Genomic DNA, 21,003 nt, shown 5'->3' on the forward strand with positions numbered 1-21,003 from the left:
AAGTGCAGTGTCCTGGTTAGTTTTGTCAGCTTGACAGGCCTGGGAAGAGGAAAGCTCAATTGCAGGATTGCCTACATCAGATTGGCCTGGGGGCATTTTCTTTATTGCTAATTGATGTAGAAGGACCCAACTCTTTGTAGGTGGGGCCATCCATCAGCAGGTGGAACTGGGCTATAGAAGAAAGGGAGCTGAGCAAGCCAGAGGAAGCCAGCCTGTAGGGAATATTTCTCTTTGGTCTGTACTTCCGTTCTTGCCTACAGATTTCTGCCCTAGCTTCCCTCCATGATGGACTGAAATAGACTCTTTCTTCCCCAAGTTGCTACTGGTCAGTGTGTTGTCACAGCAACAGAAAAGCAAGCTGGAACAAGCTTATGATTATTGGCAAGGATAGAAGAGAGACCTTTACATCGAGTCTCTAGCAGTTACTCCCAGAACATCAAAGGGTTCTGACCAAGTAGAAGCTGGTGCTTCTGCCTCATTGGGACTTCAGGAGGCTTCCCATCAGCGCCCTTCATAAATCTGGATTCTGCTGCCTTAAATACTACTGAGGCATTAGGAAGCCATCCCCACTAGATCTGCACCGTAGATTGGTGCTGACGTCTGGATTGTAGAATGCAGAATTAACTTCTGCCTCTGTCTGTGTCTGTCTCTGTTTTTCTTGCTGACTTCCCCTGCCGCCCTCAACTGTGAGAGGCTGACCCTGGAATTCTGATGGGGGATCCTCCGTTTATATTTTTGGCTATATTAATTAACAAAGACATGGCTGAAGGTAGGAGAAGGAAGCTGGTAGTGTCAGATCTGCCTCAGCGTAGCTGACAGGCTGTTGTTTTCTCAGAGTGCAAGGGTTTGGGTTTTGATATTTGAACTTACTGTGGATTTTTTCAGTGGTTACACTCTCCTGTAGCATGAAAACTAATTCTGTGACATTATAATTGCATAGATGTCTGTTTGACAATAGATATCCAGGTACAGGCAACAGAACCTATCCACTGTGGAACTCTGTACAGAACTTCGACAATCCAATTTTTTGTTAAGTTTTGAGATAACCAATTCATGGAGGTGGTCACGGGAAAAATGGAAGAAAACTCTGAAATGGCAGTAAGTCATGGTGATTACATGTTCCCTCATTCTCTCTTCCTTAATGATCATGGATCATAAGTTAGGACAGGGAGAGTGTAGCACAGCTTATCTCTAATTGCAGTTATACAATATTTGATTTTCAGCTGTTTATTTTAGTTTCTTCTGTGTCTATTTTACAGAGTAGCTTTTGTTAGCTTTTAGTAAATACTTAGCAACTCTAGTTACTTTCCCGAGGAGAGACCAGGGCTTAATCAAGAACTTGAGAAGGGTCCAGAGATAACAGAAAAATTCTGCCTCATTGAGGAAGGAGGGACTTGACTCAGCCTCCAAGTGCTCAGGAAACTGAAAGTACGAAAGCGAACAGCCTTTTGAAATGCACTGCCTTGTTAGCCAGCCAGAGCAGCAGCAGCACACCAGAACTGCTTGGGGTTGTCTCACTGTGGCTAAGTAGCCCTGAGCAGCCTCTCGCTGTCCCTCTCCTCGGCTTCTGGGAACTATGATTCTATTCTCCAGGTCTAAGAAATCTGTTTGCTTAGATCCCATGTGTGAGTGAAATCATGTGTTTTGTCTTTGTGTGCCAGCTCTTTACAGTTGACTTAATGATCCTCATTTCATCAGTGTGGTTGCAAATAGTTAACTTTTTTTTTTTTTAAATCCAAGACAGGGTTTCTCTGTGTAGCCCTGGCTGTCCTGGAACTCACTCTGTAGACCAGGCTGGCCTCCAAATCAGAGATCCAGCTGCTTCTGCCTCCTGAGTGCTGGGTTAAAATGCTTGCACCACCACTTCCCCGCTCTTGAACTCTTTTATGGCTGAGTAGTATTCCATTGCGTGTAAGTGTTGTGTTCTCTTTAGCCTCTCAAAGTGAATTAAAGACTTAAATTTAAGGTTTGTTCTTGTTTAATCTGCTGCCATGGCAGTTGTAGCTTTGTGTGTGTGTGTGTGTGTGTGTGTGTGTGTGTGTGTGTGTGTGTGCATGTACCTAAGTGTGTGTTTGAAAGGATACATGTAAAACCTGTCTGTTTTCTTTTTATGAAGACTTACGTTTGTGTTTAACTATGTACACCTGTATGCCCTGGGTGAGTTGGGATGTACACATGAGTACAGTGGCCTGCAGAGAAGAGAAGAGGTAGTGGGGTGCCCTGGGATGGAGTCTCAGTAGTGAGTGGCCAGTGTGGGTGCTAGGACCTCTGGAGGAGCAGAAAGCACTGTGAAGCACTGAGCTGTCTCTCTAGGCCCTGCTTCCATTTCACTGAAGGTAAAAATAAGTCTTTATTGAGTCTGGATTTGTTGTCATGACATGTGTCAATGAGTGCAGGTTTTTCATCTGTAGCATCTTCTAAAATGGTCAAGTAAGAAATGACAGCGAGAACTTCAGTAAGACATGTCAAAGCACCGATAGAATCAGTGAGGACTGATTAATAGAAATACTATGTCTTTACTTAAAATTGTGGCTTTTCTTGCAATGAAATGGATTTCTGTAACTGAAAGTATAGTTAAGAGTAAATTAAATTTGTCTGTGATACCACTATCAAGTAGTAAACAAAATATTGTGATATCTTTCCTGTTGTTATAACTTCATGTGTTTTCTTAATAATATCCAGTATATCCATGTTGACAAGCATTTACAGGCAATTTTGTATTCTGTCTTACTTCAAAACATTCTTCTATAAGTATTTCTTACAGCATTTATTTGCTTCCAGGTTATGGCTTTATAGTAATATCTTGGTATCTGTGATGGGGTTGCTTCAGACTTCCTATGTTACTGCTCACTGTTGAACAAATGCATCATTTAGATGGTGTATTAATACAAATTATTTTGTAGTAATATTATTGAAAATACATTTTAGATTCCATTTTTAGTTACTTGGATGTGATTTGTAAAAGAAAAATGTGTCATGGAGCATGGACTTTTTTTCTTATGTCATGTATCAAAGTGTATAGCAGAAAGCTGTGTGGATTATTACCTGCCCCTTACTTTTGTATTGAATCATGGCAGCTCTGCTGATACCACTACTGATTTATTTCTTGAATTTCCTTACTTTCTATTTACCAGAATAAGAGATTTTTTTTTTTTTTTTTTTTTTTTTTTGCTATTTTTTTTTTTTTTTTTTTTTTTTTTTTTCTGGGAGATGTCATATCATTTTACTGGAATACTGGAATTTAGTGGAGGAAGCACAGTAAAGAATTGTATCAGTGAATGTAAATCCCATGAAGACAGTATGTGTGTGTGTGTGTGTGTGTGTGTGTGTGTGTGTGTGTGTGTGTGTTGGTGATCCAGTGTAAGAATGATGGGGTGGAAAATATCATTTTAGGCTTTGTTCCATATTTGTGTTCTAAAGAGGCCGGGGGATGCATTGTTTCTGGGAGAGGAGGGTTGCAGCCACAGAACTTAAGTAACAACTTCCTGAGTCCAGGGTGTGTCTGCAGAATAGCCAGACTAGTGGGCTTGAGGTTGCTGGTGCCAAGAGTTCAGACCCGGGGATGGAGAGATGTCAGCGGTTAAGAGCATTCCAGAGGTCCCGAGTTCAATTCTCAACAACCACAGGGTGGTTCACAGTCATCTATAATGGAATTTGATGCCCTCTTCTGGCATGTGATATATATGCAAATAGAGCACTGTATATATAAAATAAATAAATCTGAAAAAAAAAAAAAAAAAGAAAAAGTTCAGGCCTGCAGATAGGTAGAGAAGGAACACAGTGGCAAAGAGTCTGACCTTTCCTGAAAACAAGAGAAAACTGCTGAACTTTTCTGAGGTGAAAGAGAAGATTTGTGTGACTTGGCAGGCCACCTCTTCTGATGACAGGAACAGATTGACGAAGTCTGGAGTGATTGGTGTGTTGTCCTTTAGAATATGGGTTTTCATGATCAAGAGGAGATGTTGGTGTCAGAACAGGAGATGTGGCCAAGACAGCCTGAACCACATTATGCTGATAGAATTTGTAGGCAGATTGCACATAAACATGAGAGAGGAATATAGGATATAAGGCATCACTACAAGTTTACATGTAAATGACAGGTTAAATGTTTAAATTTTCTTCAATCCTCATAGAGTAAAAAATGCACTATGCCTACTCTAACTTATATTCTGATGTGGAGGTAGACTAGCCCTTTCTCAGAAGCATTGGTGTTGTTGCTTATTTTTGCTCTTCTGCAGGACCATCCTCCCAGCTCCCAAATAAATCATACATGAAGACTTATTCTTAATTATAAATGACTGGCCTTAGCTTGGCTTGTTTCTTGCCAGATTTTCTTAACCTAAATTAGCACGTCTACCTTTTGCCTCTGGGCTTTTACCTTTTTCTATATCTGTATACCTTTCTTTCTTACTCTGTGGTAGCTGGCTGGGTGGCTGGGTGGCTGGCCCCTGATGTCCTCCTCCTTGTTTTCTTGCTCTTTCATTTTTCCTCCCTGATTTCTCCTCCAGTATATTCTGTCTGCCTGCCAGCCCTGCCTATCCCTTCTCCTGCCTTGCTGTTGGCTGTTCAGCTCTTTATTAGACCATCAGGTGTTTTAGACAGGCAAAGCAACTCAGCTTCGCAGAGTTAAATAAATGCGACATAACAAAAGTAATACACCTTAAAATAATTTTCTATAGCACATTGGTTACCGTCTTAGTAATCACTTTTTAAAGCATATAGCCTTTTTGTTCCTGTAACGATATCTGAGGGCTTAATTAAGTGGTGTACTAGGGTTGAAAAACTGACTGCTGAAACAGGGATTCTGCAAAAGGACTTGGAGTGTAAAACTCCAGGAAGATCTGGAACAGCTGCTGCTGGTCACTGACCCTGTGAGTTTGGGACACAGCATTCTGCAGAACTTTAGTACTGAGAAATTATATTCCCTGGAAGCTCTTACAGTCACAGCAAGGGAAATGGAAATACGCGTGGGAGGCTGGCACCAGGGCTCTAAGATCACTGCTGAGGTTCCCCTGAGTCAGCTGAGGTATGTTCCAATGTGATAAGCATATTTGATTTGATGCCCATTAGATTATCGAGCTCACTGGCTGACAGTGTGTGATAAGTGTATTTGATTTGGTGCACCATTAGCACGCCCGCTGGCTGACACTCCTCCCTCATACTCTGTTGCAGTACACTAATTAGAAGCTTTATTTTGAATTTATCTTTTTATTATTTCCTATCTATTACAAATTAAATTTGTTTAAAGGCAGGCATTGCTTTGTATGTTTCAGCTTGCTTAAGGGAGGCTCTGGGCATTTATGTCCTCTAAAAGTGCTTTCCTCTTACCCCACTGTCCCTTTAGTTCTTGGGGGTTGCTTTGCAGTCCCTGTTGATCTTTTCTACTAAACATTTAGCCCATGCAATTTTAGAAGGGTGTTTAGAGGTGATGTTGCTAAGTGTTAGTCTTAACTTTCAGTAAGGGATGAAAGGGAGAAATAGCTGGAAAAGAGACTGAAAGGAAGAGAGAAGAAGCGAAAGAATAGCTCCACCAGTGGATGAATGCAGCTGGACAGTGAACTTGGCACCAGGCAGCTTTGCTAATAGACAAGGGACTTTATTGCATCACATAATTCTCTGTTTAGTGAAGAAGGGAAAACTGTTTTTCTTCACGCTCCTCCCCCTCAGTGGCTGTGATAAAATACTCTGATAAGAGCAGCTTAGGGAAAAAAGTTTTATCCAGTTACAGTTCCTTTGGTGGAGATATTAGCCCGAGGGACCTGGACACATTGTGTTCACGGTCAGGAAGCAAAGCATGCTAAATGCTTGTACTTAGCTCGCTTTTTGCTTTTTGTATTGTCCGGGAAACCAGGCCAGGGAATGGTGCTATGGGTGGGTCTCTCTATCTCAGTTAGCCTCTTCGGTCTCTGAGATGATTCTGGATCTCATCAAGTTGACAGTTGATAGTGGCCATCACTTTATTCCTAATGATTCAGAAAGTGTTTTGTAGTGACAGAAATTAGTGGAATGAGTCAGTTCATGGTTAGAGAGATGGCTCAGCAGTTAGGAGTATATACTGCTATTGCAGAGGTCTTGAGTTCAATTCCCATGTCGAACTATTCACATCTGTCTGTAGCTCCAACTCTAGGGACAGTTGATGCCTGGGCTCTGTGGGTACCTGCACTCACATGCACATTCCCAGCCCAAACATACTGCTACAGTATGTTTAAAAATACTTTCAAAGGTATAAAACATTTTCTTGATCTTTAATTTAAAATTCTGAGGGACTGGAGAAATAGCTCAGCAGTTAGGAGAACAGAAATTCTTACAGAAGACCACTGGTTTGATTTCCGGAGCCCCTTCCCCCATGGTGGATCACAGCCATCTGTAACTTCCAGTTCCAGAGGATTAGACTTCTTCCTTGAGCACCAGACAAGCATGTGTTGTACTTACATACATGCAGGCAAAACACAGTAACATAGAAGAAAATTTAATTAAAATTTTTAAAAATAAAAATTTGTGGGCTGGGGAGATAGCTAAGTGGGTAAAGTGTTTGCTACTCAAGCGAGAAGACCTGAGTTTAGATCTCCAGCATCCACATAAAACTAGATGTGTGGTACATCTGTAACTCTCACTCTGGCTAGCAGAGATGGATCCCAGGGGCTTGCAGGCCATCTAGCCAGCCTAGCTGAAACAGCCAGCTCAACAAAAGACCCTGTCTCAAAAATAAGGAGGAAGGCAACAGAGAAAGAGACTTGAACCGTTGACTTTTGGGTTTCACATACACGTTCAAAAAGCCAGCACTTGTGCACACGTCCACACGAGTGTGCAAACACTCAAAGTTGTTAAAACTTTGCTACTATTTTCCCAACAGCAGCATTTGATCCGTGATAGAGCAAGGGAAGTTGTTATCAGTTCTCCAACTCTCTAGGGACAGGAATGGCAAGGAAGTCTGGCCCTGGAACATCCTTTATTGCTGGTTAACGTTTAACACCACTTCCCTGCAGATACATTTCTTCATCTGGTAAACTCCTCTTCTTCTTCGGGTCTCACTGTTAGTATAAATCCCTTAGGACTATTTCCTAACCTAGTTTAATCCAGCTTTCTTGACTTAATTCTCTCATCTCACTATATTAAAAAATGTCCCTTGCTCATTTATCACAATTAGCATGAAAACAGTTTTCTGTAGGGATGTTGTTGTCTTCACTACTCTACCTAAGTTATATGGAGTCAGGAACCACCTTTCAAAGTAAGTCTATGGAGGACATTTGTTTAAATTCAGAGTTTTTAAATTGTTAGTTCATGTTCTTCTAAAGTACTTCTAATTAAAATGTGCTAACTCTTGGATTCCTGTTGCATCTTTGGATGAATTGGCACCTGTTTCAAAGTGGAGAGTGATAACTGTTAAAAAAAAAGAGATGAAACAAGTAATGATAATTTGTAGGCTCCAAGGGGGAGTGGAGCCTTGGGTTAAGTCTGCGCTCTAGGAGCCAGACTTGCTTGAAGTATGAGAGCTCCTTTCTCTTAAAATTTCCAAGAGTCCTGCTACTCTGCTGCTCCTTTGCTGTGCCTGAGTTTTTCCTCTGACCATAAAGGAAAAAGAAAATAAAAATAGCCTTAAGATTCTAAGTTACTGGTTCATCTAGGTGTATTCTAAGTTTAAAACATTCCTCAGGTGTTCATGAAGGTTTCAGAGTTATACCCCACAGGAAGATGGACCCGCTGTAGAGTGGCATTTGGACAGAGTGTTCTTTTCTTCAGTTATTACTGATTTTCCTTTAGCAATGGAATCTCTAGATAGCCTGTTTGTCTGTGTGTTTCTCCAGAAGAAGTTTGGAATTTTTTCCATGCCATTCTAATAGTTATCAAAACATAGTTACCTTTCAGCAGATACCAGGATGCTTGAGATAGTTTTCACTGCTGCTGTCTGGAAGTCTCTTGGGTCAGTTTGGCTTTTCTTTCAGTCATAATAATAGTAATAATAATAGCAATAATGATGATGGTGACGATGAAGCTCCCTATGTTTAAATTCCTTTTCGAAGACTCCATCAGAAGAAGTATATGCAGTTTGAGAAAGTTATAGGGTAAATCTCCAAAGACTGCATGTTGTTAATCAGTTTAATATAGTTGAAAACATGGAAAACAAATAGTTTAACAGAGTTAACTATATTACCTGGACATACCTTAAAACCCACCTATTATTAATATTACTTGTAATGAAAGACTATTTATAGCATGAGAAAATGTGTTTTCCACATCTCAGTATAAATACATTTTTAAAATCATAAAGGGATAGGTGATGAAGAGGCATGCTGCGTAGTTGGTGGCATCAGGTACTCTGACCCTTCAAATATTAAAATGGGAATTAAGAAGTAAAAAGGCACAGGGCCAAGAATGCAGCTCAGTGGTAGAACACTTGCCCACCATATGCAAAGTCCTGAGTTCAATCCCTACCATCACAGAAACAAAAGCAAAACAAGAAAAAAGAGAGCCAAAAGTGTGTGAAAAATAGTCCAGGGCTCTTCTCATATAGTGATGAGAAGTTTTATATATATATAGTGTGTGTGTGTGTGTGTGTGTGTGTGTGTGTGTGTGTGTGTGTGTAGCTGAGGATCGAATCCAGGGCTTTGCGCTTGCTAGGCAAGCACTCTACCACTGAGCTACATCCCCAACCCGAGAGTTATATTTTTCATAAGCCTTTTCTAGTTATAGCATGATACACAACTAGTTACGTTAAATGGTGGGAATGTGTTGTAACAAGGAAATACAAAGTAATTTATGAAGCTTTCTGTTCATGTTTTAAGTCATGTTTTATATCCACTGAAAGACACACACAGAGAGCATAGTTTAATCTGGATTGTTTGTCCTATTTAGCTCTAAATTAAATTATTGTGAGTTTCCTTTTTGAGAAATTTTGGAATTAAGAGCTTGCAAAGCACACCGGGAGAGCTCACTGATTCTGTGCTAGCGAGAAGTGCTGACGCTGCTTCTTGGCAGTGAAAGTCTGACATGGAGGAGTTATGAGCTTTGCAGCATTGGGCAGGGTCACCCTGTACTGTAGGAGATGTTTGGAGAGCTTGCAATTCTGAGGATGCTTGTTAGAAACTGGTCACATCGGATATTGGCTAAGCTCTCCAACAAGAGTGAGGGATGTCTTCATTTCCTGCTCTATAAGTGCCCTACATGAGTTGCTGACTGCTTGGATACTCTACTACCTGGCCAGTGCACCAGGGCATCCCGCCTTAGATTGCATTCGAAGAGCAATTTTACAGACATCTGCTTTAAACATGTGTCATCTGTATGACTAATTAATGCCTTGCTGTGTTCTTCTGGAGTGATCTTCGTGTTTGAATAGCTACATGGCCTGACATTTATTTCTAATGTATTGTAGCAAGAAATTAATTGAATATGACTGCACAGAAAACAGGGAAAGAATGGAGGGACCAGGGCAGGAGGGCTAGATAGACGAACGCTTCTCTTTGATGGTCCTTATCAGTGTTGTTTGTTTGTTTTTTTTTTCCAATAGGATATTCTTTCCCAGTGAGTTTCAATGTGTGCCTTCCAAACCTTTTAAAAATTGTATTAGTAATGACTTAAAGTGGTAGGTTCACATAGGAATGTGCACCATTGGCTTGTTTAGTCTACAGATTAGTTTAAAATCTCTAAATACTGACTGCTCAAGTCTTGTAAAATTCGAACTAATGTGAAGTGCAGGAAAGCTTTTGATGGTGGGACAAGCTCAGTTGCGACCATTTACACCGGGTAGGAACACATTTTGGTTTCCTGATAGTTTGTGTTCACAATTCTCCTGGGAACAAGGATCAGCACAAGAGAAGCTATTAGGGCAGTGTTCCATTCCAGAGGGAGAATGGGACATTTAGGTTTTTTTAGGATCTCTATCTTCACTGTACATACTTTTCGTTTACATATTTTCTTGACATGTTATCCATGCAGTATATTTGTGTTCTGGTCAGGTCATCTTAAATAATTTGTAATTCCTCCTTCCCCTTCTTCTTCACAGCTCAATTTAATGTATCAGTTAGCCTGTTGAATTATTCCAAACACACCCAAGTAGGTTACTTTTCACATCCTTCACTGCTTCTCTGGTTCCGGTCATGATCTATAGCCCAGAGTGTTCTTATAGACCCTTTCCTAACCAGTGGTGCCTGAATTTACCCTTGCTTCTTTCAATGAAGCAAAGCAATCCTGTTAACTTGAGTCAGAGGATGAGAAAACACTATTGCATTGCACTGAGAGCATGGAATCCAGAGCCAGATTGTCTGGGGCCCAATCTGGGATTCTGTCACTTTAAATACATTTTTTTTTTTTTAGGGCAGTGCATTTGATATAAAATCGAGAGAACATTAGTAGTTGGATATAATGAATAGTAGGTAAGCACTGTTAGTATTGCTATTAGCAGACAATAATCCTGTCAACTATATGTTAAACTTTCTCCAGAATTCTGTTAGCTTCCCCTGTCAAGGTTAAAATCTGCACTGACCTGTGTGTCCCTCTGCAGTTCAGGAGCAGCTCTGAGTTTTGCATGTGTCATTTCTTCTCTTGCTTGATGTCTTCTGGCCATATGCATGCCTGTCTTGTCCTTCCCCAAACTAGACACTGTGACACACTTCATATTGTTTCTTCTCACTAGAATGCTTCCCCACATTAGCTGCGTGGCTCACTGCCTCAGCATCAGACCTCCCGCTCAATGTGCCACGTGTGTGATTGAGGCAGCCATGACTCCTTGTGTTTCCTCTCCATGTCCCTTGGAGCAGAAAGCTGAGACATCCTGCTTTGTGTTTGCCCCTGGACAGCAGAGGTTGATTTGGTTTCTCTTTTACTCATTCTGGAGTAGCGAGCCTCTAAGATTCCGTGTACCACACGATGGAACACAGCACATATGGGAGATCAAGTTCTGGCATCTTCAGAATGTGTATCCTCACTTGCAAACCTTACAGGAGAGCATCCCCACCCCCCACCCCCACGGAGCCTGGGACTTCTCAGAGCTCTGCATGGTTTTTTCATTTTGACTTCCAGATGCCTTTACTCTCAGTAGGGCATTTAACCATTTCTTTTCGTTTTGATGCAGAAGATGGATTCTCTCGCCTCTATTTCTTATTATCTAAATCTTACCCCTTCTACGGTTTATTTCTTCTGTGGAGTAATCCTGAATATTCTTCAGTACTTCTTCCTCTGTCTTGTTGCATCTCGTTGTGGGTATTTGCTGGCATACCTAGGTCAGCAGTTGTATAATGTGACTCCCATTCAGCTTCATCGGTATCTCCTGGTGCACAGAAGTTCATTCCTCAGCAGTTCCTTGTACACATTAATTGAGGAGCATTGTGACCAAGCATCTATGTAGGCCTTGGATAGTTCTGACACATGCTAATGTCTGAGAGCTAGTTGACAAGGACATTGTATGATGGAACAGACTGGCCATACTTGAGATTAAGGAACCAGTTGGTAAATCATTATTAACTAGCACTGAGTTATCAGGGTTCAGTCGTCCCTAGGAATAGAAGAAAAAAAGTAGAAATGTGGCCCAGAACTACAGTGTTGCAAGAAAGAATAACACGATCATTTCTCTGTATTAGAAACTGGGAGATGTCCTGCAGGACAAAGGACAGTCAAGGAGATGAAAATCTGTCAGTGTTTACAACTGTGGTTTAGACTGTCTTTTGAGCACATTTTGGATAATAGATGGTTAGCTGCCTCACTTCCTGTGGGGTTCGCAGTGGGCAGATTTTGAGAGTGGTAAGCCATGCTAAGGCTAAATATGGCACACATGGCCTCCTGTGATGGGTGAGTACCTTAGATTACAGCTTCAAGACTGGAATATGACAGGACTGGTGACTAATGGAAAAAGTGAAAGAAAAAGACCAACTTGGTAGAAGAACTTAAAATTGAAAAGCACATACACTGAGTAAGGGTGGTGTGCTCTTCAGGATAACGTTAAGTGGGATCAAGTGTGGGGATTGCTTCTTAGGGACAAGTTACATATATATCACTATAGTCAACAGTGTCTTCTGGGAGTTGTACATCAAATTACACATTTTACTTGGAGACAGGAAATGTGTGCTATGTCTTGTCTCTCTTGTATCTCTTTGGTACCTGAATAATGGATTGAAATAAAATGCTTTGATTACCTCCTGCTTATTGAGTAGTCAATTACCATACATATGTATTTACTGTATGATACTAAATACTTTGCTTTCCCTCTCAGTTTATGACGAGGACAAACTATACTTCTTGAATACTGCTTTTGCTTTTCTAGCCTGCTGTCAGTTGAGACGGGCACTTCCTAAACCATACCATGCCCACCTCATGGAATCAGAAGGAACAATGGTATCCTTTCCAGCCATGCTGCATATTTTTTAATTAATTAATTAATTTATTTATTTATTTTGGTTTTTCGAGACAGGGTTTCTCTGTGTAGCTTTGCGCTTTTTCCTGGAACTCACTTGGTAGCCCAGGCTGGCCTCGAACTCACAGAGATCCACCTGGCTCTGCCTCCCAAGTGCTGGGATTAAAGGTGTGCGCCACCACCGCCTGGCTCATGCTGCATATTTTTTGCCTCATTTTTTTTCTTCTGATTTTGCTTTGCATTCTCACTATAAACCTGACCAGAAGTAACCAGTAACAGTCATGCCACAGACTTGAGTGCTGTGCTGTCATGAAATTTACCCTGCCAGATAAATAAGTTTATTGCTTTAGAGTTCTGCCTCATTCAGATTTCCAGGATACAGGCAGAACATTGTCAGAATATAACCAGAGTGGCCTCAAGCCCACTTTTCAGAAGTCTCTGTAACTGCCTGCAACTCTTGAGCACAGTCTTTACTGTGCATGTTTCTGTCAGCATTCCATAGCACTCCAGGTTTCTCTGTGTCCAGCTGGAAAGGCTTCCACAAAGCTGTTCCAAAGGGCAGGTTTATCACACCTCGAGAACCCTGGTTCTCTATACCAGTTTTCTGAACTCATTCATTCTCTTGTTGCTGTGACAACATCCCTGACACATGCAGCTGAAGGGAAGATGAATTATGCCAGCTGGTGCTTTCAGAGGATGGCTGCCATCATGGTAGAGAAAGAATGGCAAGCAGGAGAGACTCCATCTGTGCTTGAGAGCAGGTCTTGGTGACTGTTCATTTTAGGCTGACCAGGAAGCAGAGAATGCCCTGGAAGCAGGTCCAGGCCATTCCTCTCAAAAGGTCACCTCCAGGGTTTGGCTTTTTCCAAGCTAACTTTATTTCTTAAAGGCCCCAAATCCATGCCAACAGGTGGAGACCAGCTGCTATGTACCCTTGTGGGACACTGCATATTCAAGTCATATTAAAATTGAACTTGGAATTTATTGCACAGATGTAATATATATGCAAAATTATGTACATCATGATCAATTGAATCTTTTAAAATGTTCTTAAGGATAGCAGTGTTTTAGAAACAGCTTAACTAAGTCACCAACATAATGGCTAAATAAGTTATGGTTTATGTAATCAATATAATGCTGTTGTGTTCTGTTTGAAAACAGCTCCAATACATGCAAAGCCTATAAAAGGAAAATATGAATTAGCATGAATTCATGTATAAGAATGTGAAAAACCCACTGTGTGTATTGGGATCTCTGTAGAAGCAAGCAGCGAAGCCAGTTTCTTTACTGTCTTGAATGTGACACTCAGATGTCTGAAAGATATTTTAATTTCATCATTTAATCTAAAAGCTAGATTATAAAGAAGGAAATAGCAGTCATATATGTATAATATTTAAAGTACTTTTTAAAATAACTTATGTGCATGAGTGTTTTCCCTGAATGTGTGTCTATGCATGACATGTGAGCCTGATACCCACAGAGGCTAGAAGAGGGCATCAGAGCTGCTGGAACTGGAGTTACAGATGGTTGTGAGCCCCACTGTGTGGGTGCTGGAATCAAACCTAATGCTCTTAAGAGCCAGTACTCTTAGCCACTGGACCATTGCTCCATCCCTATGTGTATATATTTAAAATCTTTGAGTTGGCACAGTAAAGCTAGACTGTTTATTATAGTTTCTGAAATTCTCTAAAAACTGATAACTCTTCTGGTAAGGTGAGAGTGTGATGTTTGGTACTATAGCACACAGATAATTTTCGTGATGTTCCACAGATGCTGAATCTATAGTGGTGGCATTATGAGTCATTTGGGGGTTACCTTTATAGCCCCAAATTATCATCTAATATGCTAGTCCATATTTTTAGTGATCTCTTATATGGCAGCTTCTTCTGAATAATGTGAGTTGAAGTAACAAGGATGGGTTAGATTCTGACTTCCTGGAATTGATACTGAAAACCTTACAGAGTGAGGCTAAGCTACTGCTTAATTTGATGGAATTGTTTATACATAAAGGTACACAGGGTGGGCATCACCTGTTTCTGTTTCTTAGGTTTGTTATGTTGGGAATGGAAGCCAGGCCATGAGCATGCTAAATAAGCACTCTAACTAAGGCAAGAAACAACATTCCCAGTCTGGCAGGTCAACCTTTTAAAAACAATTCTGTAGTGTTCTCATAGAAATTCAGGATAGAAGAAACAGCTATTCTATTGTAACTGAAGGTGATAAATGAAGTTTAGGATGTTGTTTTCATCAAATTTCAGCAGCACAAGTGTCTAGAAATTTTTCAATTAGAACATTCTCCTAGAGCATGGTCTCTGAGGTCCAGCACAGCTGAATGTGGCCTCTGTTGCAAGACAGCTCTTACAAGTGTAAGCTGATGGGACGTACATTATCTTTATCTATGGCTTTTTTGTTTTTGTCCATAAATAGTGCCTTGTGCATGAGCATAGGGAATATTTTTAGTGCCTGTATAAAATACAGGATCAACAGAAACAGGTCAGATGTGTTTCAGTAAACTACATAATCCCCTTCCAGATTTTAGGAAATCTCTGATGAAGCATTTTGCCTGGAGATGTGTTGTTCCATTCTGTTCAGAGAAAGTTCTCTTCTCTGGTACATCTTTCTATTTTTGCAGACTTCTTGATGCCTCTGAAGCCTTGGAATTGAATAATGTCTACTTTTTTTTTTTTTTTTTTTTAGGGTGGGGGCGGATTGGCTGCTCTTAGTTTCATTGACATTAGAATTACATTTAGTGTTCACATTTGGAGATATTTGGAGATATCAAATATGCTGTCATAAATTCTGGAAAATTGCATTGTATTTGTTGTCTCTAAGGGATAGGACACATGTTAGTTTTCTTATGTAGCTCATTTATTTTGGATATCTCTTCTCGTTCCTGATATTGACACATCTTCTTCAAGTAATTACTCTTTTTCCATCACAGCTAGCTCTCTAAAATTATACAGAAAAAAACTTGCCCCCCCCCCTTTAAATCAAATGCATTACCACAAATGGCGGTTGATTCTTTTTTCCCTCTTATCCAAGTAGAAAGAACTTCTCCGTCTCCCAACTATTATTGTTTGGCATGACTTCCAGATAGATCTCTTGCCACCCTGGTCAGACTTCTCACAGTCAACACTTCCTTAATGTAACTTCTCAGTCTGGTAATTTTCATACCTGGAAGGAGTGTACAGATGTCACCTGCCTTGTTAACATGTCTGTTTTCTTTGCTTGCTTTGGCATGTATAGGCTGTTTCTGAGCCTGCGTTCAAGGTCATGAGGTTTTTTTTGTTTGTTTTTAAATTTTCATTTAAAAAATTTAACTCAGGTTTTGCTTGCTTGAATTTCCACCTTCTTTAGAATGATCATTCTTTGGTATCTGAAGTTTGTTTTCACATTATAAACTCCAGAAGGGATTTTTTGGATCTCTGTATATAGTTTTTGGCTGCAGGCCAATCCTTGTGTAACTTGTATTTCCATGTTTCTGGGAAGGGATTACTATAGACATGGGGGAGTGGATGGCCTTCATCTTCTTCCCATTGTCGATCACATTTGAGTCTGCATAATTGAAGAGAAGCCGAAGTGTGGGCCAAGAGGAATGATGATAGAATATCTATGTTGGTGAGGTGTTCTTACAAAGAAATTCTGAATGAGGTGTGTTTTGTACAGATGAAGTAAGTTATGTGGCTCATGTTTTAGGAATTTTTTTCTTAAGCATGTGAATATTGTTGCAACAAGGGGATGAACTTATCTCAACTGGTCACTGGGTTATGGCCAGCTTTTCTCATTTTAATTTCTGTGGTCAGTGGTTGTTATCATTGATGTATATGTCCAATGATATTTTATATTAAAAATTACTTCTTACCAAGCAGTGGTGGTACACGCCTTAATCTGAGCACTCAGGAGGCAGAACCAGGCAGATCTCTGTGAGTTCGAGTCTAGCCTGGTCTACAGAGCAAGATCTAGAACAGGCACCAAAACTACAAAACCCTGTCTAGAAAACAAAACAAACAAACAAACAATCAAAAATTACATCTCATATTAGGATAGAGTTTTATGGTTTCAATCTTTATATAAAATCATTTTTGACTATAAAATACACTAACTTTGATTTTATTTGCACTATGATTAATCTACTTGCATACTTGAAAATGTCTTTAAGCTTCCATAGGTTTGTGAAAGTTACTTTGTCTTCCAGTCACTATGTGCCTACCTATAATTACACACACACACACACACACACACACACACACACACACAGACACACACATAAAACAAATGAGTATATACATTATCAGAAAAAGTGGTACGTAATGGAAAAACAGTACATCTAATACATGTTTTTAAGTTTTTAGTTCTAGTATGTGTCCAGTTTAATTTGAAATAAGCCTATAAAAGTGTGTTATAGTTTGAAGTGTTTGGGAAGAACCCTTATGATGGATATCCTCAGTGATGTCTATCACTTTGTGAAACTTTCATAAGGTTGCCTTATCTGGTTCCAGAAGAGTTTATCTGGCAGAAAGAGCTTACTGCCTTATGCCTAGGATAGATGATCATAAAACCTTCTTTCAAATAGCTGGTGACGGCCACCCTTTACTCCACAGTGTGCACACTGCTGTGGTCACCAACTTGTCCTGGTTAGTCTGTGAATCCCCGCATTTATGATAAGCAGGGTGTTGGGAAAGGGAATGGGTGACAGATTACTCGTATTTCTGCATCTAGCACATCTCTAAGTGTGCTGTATGTCTTTACGTCATGCAATTGAGTGTGGGAGTGCAGATGAAAACATTCCCTTGTCTCCCATTGTACTTTTGAACTCATGTTAGGAATTGCTCTGGAGGCCTTTTTGTCCCGAGTTTCACAATTTCACAAAATAAAAATTACTCCCTAGCCACCTACACTGCAGAGCCTTTAGTTTGTTGGATTGTTCGTGTGGTTCGGTACTTAGCAACAGAATGGTTCTGTAAGACCTAGGAAAATAGGTTTTTAAGATTTTTTTTTGTTTTTTGTTTTTCTGTATATGTGCTTCTATGAGTGTATGCCATGTGTACAAGTGCTTACTGGGGCCAAAAGAGGGGTCACATCACTTGGAGCTGGAGGTATCAGCAGTTGTGCCCTTAATCACTGGGTCATGTCTTCAGCCCCCAAGAGAACCTTATTTTTATGTAATTTGTGTCCCAAATTTACCCTTAAATTGGTTACTACCTAGCTGCAGAATCCTAGGCAAGTCTTATTTTCTCTTTAGACTATTTTTTTTTCTTCTTGATAAGAACTGGCTTTGTTTTTCTGTCCCTGAGACAATACTTACCCTGATAGGAAATGACTGCCAATGAGTGACTCAGGCATGCTTACCTTCTGTTGAGTTCTGGTCCTGTATCTATTTGTAGTCTTCCCTAGATTTCAAGTCTTAAAATGATGGACATTTGTATCACATAATTAACCAATTGGCTTTGTTGAGGGTATCAAGTCCTTCCTCCACTTAGTTCTCAGCAGTGCACCAGGAAGACTGAGAATTCAGTTTTCCTCACATCTCTGAGTGTGTCAGGGTGTTACAAGCATGCAGCACTTGGAGATCCCTGGAGAGCCACAGTTGGGTCTCCTATGCTTCCCTGGTGAAGTCAAGTCAAAGGGTTTCCAGTTTCCCAGCAGCCAGCGTAAGGGAGATGTTTGTAACCTGGGTAGCCCATGGGTGACTTAGTACCCAGTTTTCCCTGAGGACTGTGACATACTTAAGCTCCTTGCCACAATTACAAAACCCAGCAGAAAATCAGATGTTCAACAAAAGACACATTGGACAACTTAGATCCAGTGAGAACAGGGTTGTCCCCTTGGGAATGCTGTAGAAAACAATTGGGAATCCAACTTTCCAAGTCGCACTGAGGACCAGCTCTTCAAGCAGGCCTTTTTGAAGAGGAAAGTCTCAGGCTTGCCCTCAGCTCTTTGAGCCTTTGCCAAATGAGACCACCTGAAATACTGGAAACAAATGGAGATTAACTCCTTGTTCTGCAAATAACTTGTTTGGTGATTTTAGCTAAGTCTCTTAATCCTGTTTAAATCTTACTGTCCTCATCTATTAATTCCAGATAATGCTATATATTTTGGTGAAATGATTATGTACACATATACATTGATATATATTATCATTTGTCCCTGAATCCACTTAGTCCAAAACGTTTATACATGCAATATCTACATGTATGAAAATTTTTCTTGTGCTCCATTATATGTGCAATTTTATGCCTTTATGTGTCAATTGAAAATAAATTTAAAATGTTTATTAATGGACTACCAAATACTATGAGAAACCTGGTGGTCTAGTTAATGGTTGAGGACATCTTGACCTTTTGCAATACAGTCTAGTTGGAGAGAATTTGGTCATAAATTTTAACTGTTCTAATGAATTTGTAACTGCAGTTTCTGGAAAGTGTTGGAAAAGAGCTGGAGAGTGTAAAGACAGTATGTGCTTGTAACTGCTGAGTCATCTCTCCTGCCCTTAAATTGAGTTCTTGAATTGGTTGTTGAAGGTTTTTGGTTCCCATCAGCACTTTGTTTACCTTTCTCTAATATTAATTTATAAGGTTCATTTCTCCTAATAGTGATACTGAAATGCAGGTGAGAAGGCAGCTATCTGTGGGTAATAGTAGAACACACTTGCCTTTGGAGAGTTGTGTACATTTTGTATTGATTATTAGGAGCAGTACAGAAGCAATAAGGCTCTTTATTTGTCATATGATGGATAGACAGTGTCACTTGAGTTTTTATTGAGTTTACAAACCTTTTTATCTTCCTAATGGTCTTGCTGAATTATGAGTCCTATTAAGGATGATAAAATTCATGTTATTAATTTATACTAGTAATGGTAAATGTAACAATCTATCTAGTCAAATCTCTGAACTAGTATCAGTTTTAGATTTATGTAGAAAAGATAGTTTAAAATTGTTATAGAAAATGAGTCCCTTATAAAATATTCTCTTTGTCTTCCTAAGATCTGGTGCTCTGTTTTAATGTGAACTATAAATGGTGACTGGCCAAATCATTAATCAGTGAAGCCATGTTCAAAATATTAAAAGGGAAAGTGATTTATATTTATTTAGTTTTTGTTTTTACATGTATGAGTATATTATTTATGTTTATGTTCATGTGTGTGTACATGTGAAGGCATAGTCATGCCACAGCATTCCAGTATAGAGGTCAGAGGACAACCTTGGGGTGTGGGTCTTCACCCTTCCACTTTTTTAAGTCTTGGTCTTGGGCTAGATAGGTGGCTCAGAAGTTAAGAGCACTGGGTGCTCTTACAGAGAACTTGGGTTCTATTTCCAGCATCTACACAGCAGCTGACAACTGTCTGTAACTCCAATTCCAGGGGATTCAACACCTTCTTCAGGCATTCATAGGCACCAGGCACACATGTGCAGATAAAGCACCCATAAAAAGAAAATAAAAATAAATAAATCTTTAACACAATGGATTGTGTTAAAGCTGGATGCCATCACCACTGCATATGGCCTGCTGGTCAAGAGCTTCTCCAGATTCTCCTGTCTCTGCCTTGTGTCTCCCCTGCAGGGCATGCTGGGGATAGCAGACCCTTTTGCTGCTGCTGCTCCCAGCCTTTTTTGGGTTCCAGACATCCAGCTCAGGTGGTCAGCCTTGTCTCCAGTCCTGGAAAATTTTATTCTCCAAAAATAATAATTTAAAAATATCATTAAGATACCTTTACTCAATATCGTAGTTACTGTTCTGTTGCTATGAAGATTTGACCAAGGCAAATTAGGGACTAGTTTACAGTTTTAGATAATCCATAATCATCATGGTGAGAAGCAGAAAGGCATGGAGCTGGAGCAGTAGCTGAGAGCTTTACAGCCTGATACTCAGGCAGCAGGGGGTGATGGGATGGGGGCTAGGGGAAGCAGAGAGATAGACAACAGACAAACTGACAGATAGAAATAGAGAGGCAAAGACAGACATTGGACCTGGCATGGGCTTTTGAAATTTCAGAGCCCATTCTAGAGACACTTCCTCCATTAAGGCCACAACTCTTAATCCTTCCCAAACTGTTCCATGCCCTGGTGACTAAACAGTTAAATATATATATATATATGTGCTTATGGTGGCCATTCCCATTCAAACCACCACTCAGATCCTCAGATTGTCACATCATTAATTAATTGATGGCCTTATTTTATTTGCAACATTTATTTATTGAACGATAAATTTTGTAAGATATACTTATTTTTTAACAGAAATCTAAAAATGCATTATTTATCTTGAAAATGTTTTACTTTTTGGTTTAGATAATGTTTACCTGTATTATACTTATTTCCTATGTTCCATAAATCTTATGAGTAGGAGGAAAAGTAGGACTTTTCCTATAATCTGCTTTCAATTTGTTAAGTTTATTTTAGAGGATAAGAATTAGTCTTGCAGTGAGGTCAACGCATGTCACTGCTGAGTAGATGGAGCTCGCTAGGAGGTCACATGAAATTATGCTTCAAAGCTGGGATGGTTAATAGGTAACCGTGCGGCTTGGTAATGAGGTGATAGCTATAAAAGTTTAACCTTCACACGTAAAATAGGCATTTTGTGAAAGCGTTTCTCCTGTATTTGAAATCTCCAGTCAGAACTTGTTTTCCCTGAGCCACGAATGAACTTTATTTACCATTAAA

General features: G+C 39.9%; 1 protein-coding gene across 3 annotated transcripts in view; it reads left to right on the forward strand.

The window, feature by feature from the left end:
- The window catches only part of Plod2 (procollagen-lysine,2-oxoglutarate 5-dioxygenase 2), a 71,749-nt gene that overhangs the window by 14,211 nt on the left and 36,535 nt on the right, over window positions 1-21,003 (forward strand). The window lies entirely within an intron of this gene.

Source organism: Onychomys torridus, chromosome 7 (genome assembly GCF_903995425.1).
Source record: "Onychomys torridus chromosome 7, mOncTor1.1, whole genome shotgun sequence".
Classification (NCBI taxonomy): domain Eukaryota; kingdom Metazoa; phylum Chordata; class Mammalia; order Rodentia; family Cricetidae; genus Onychomys; species Onychomys torridus.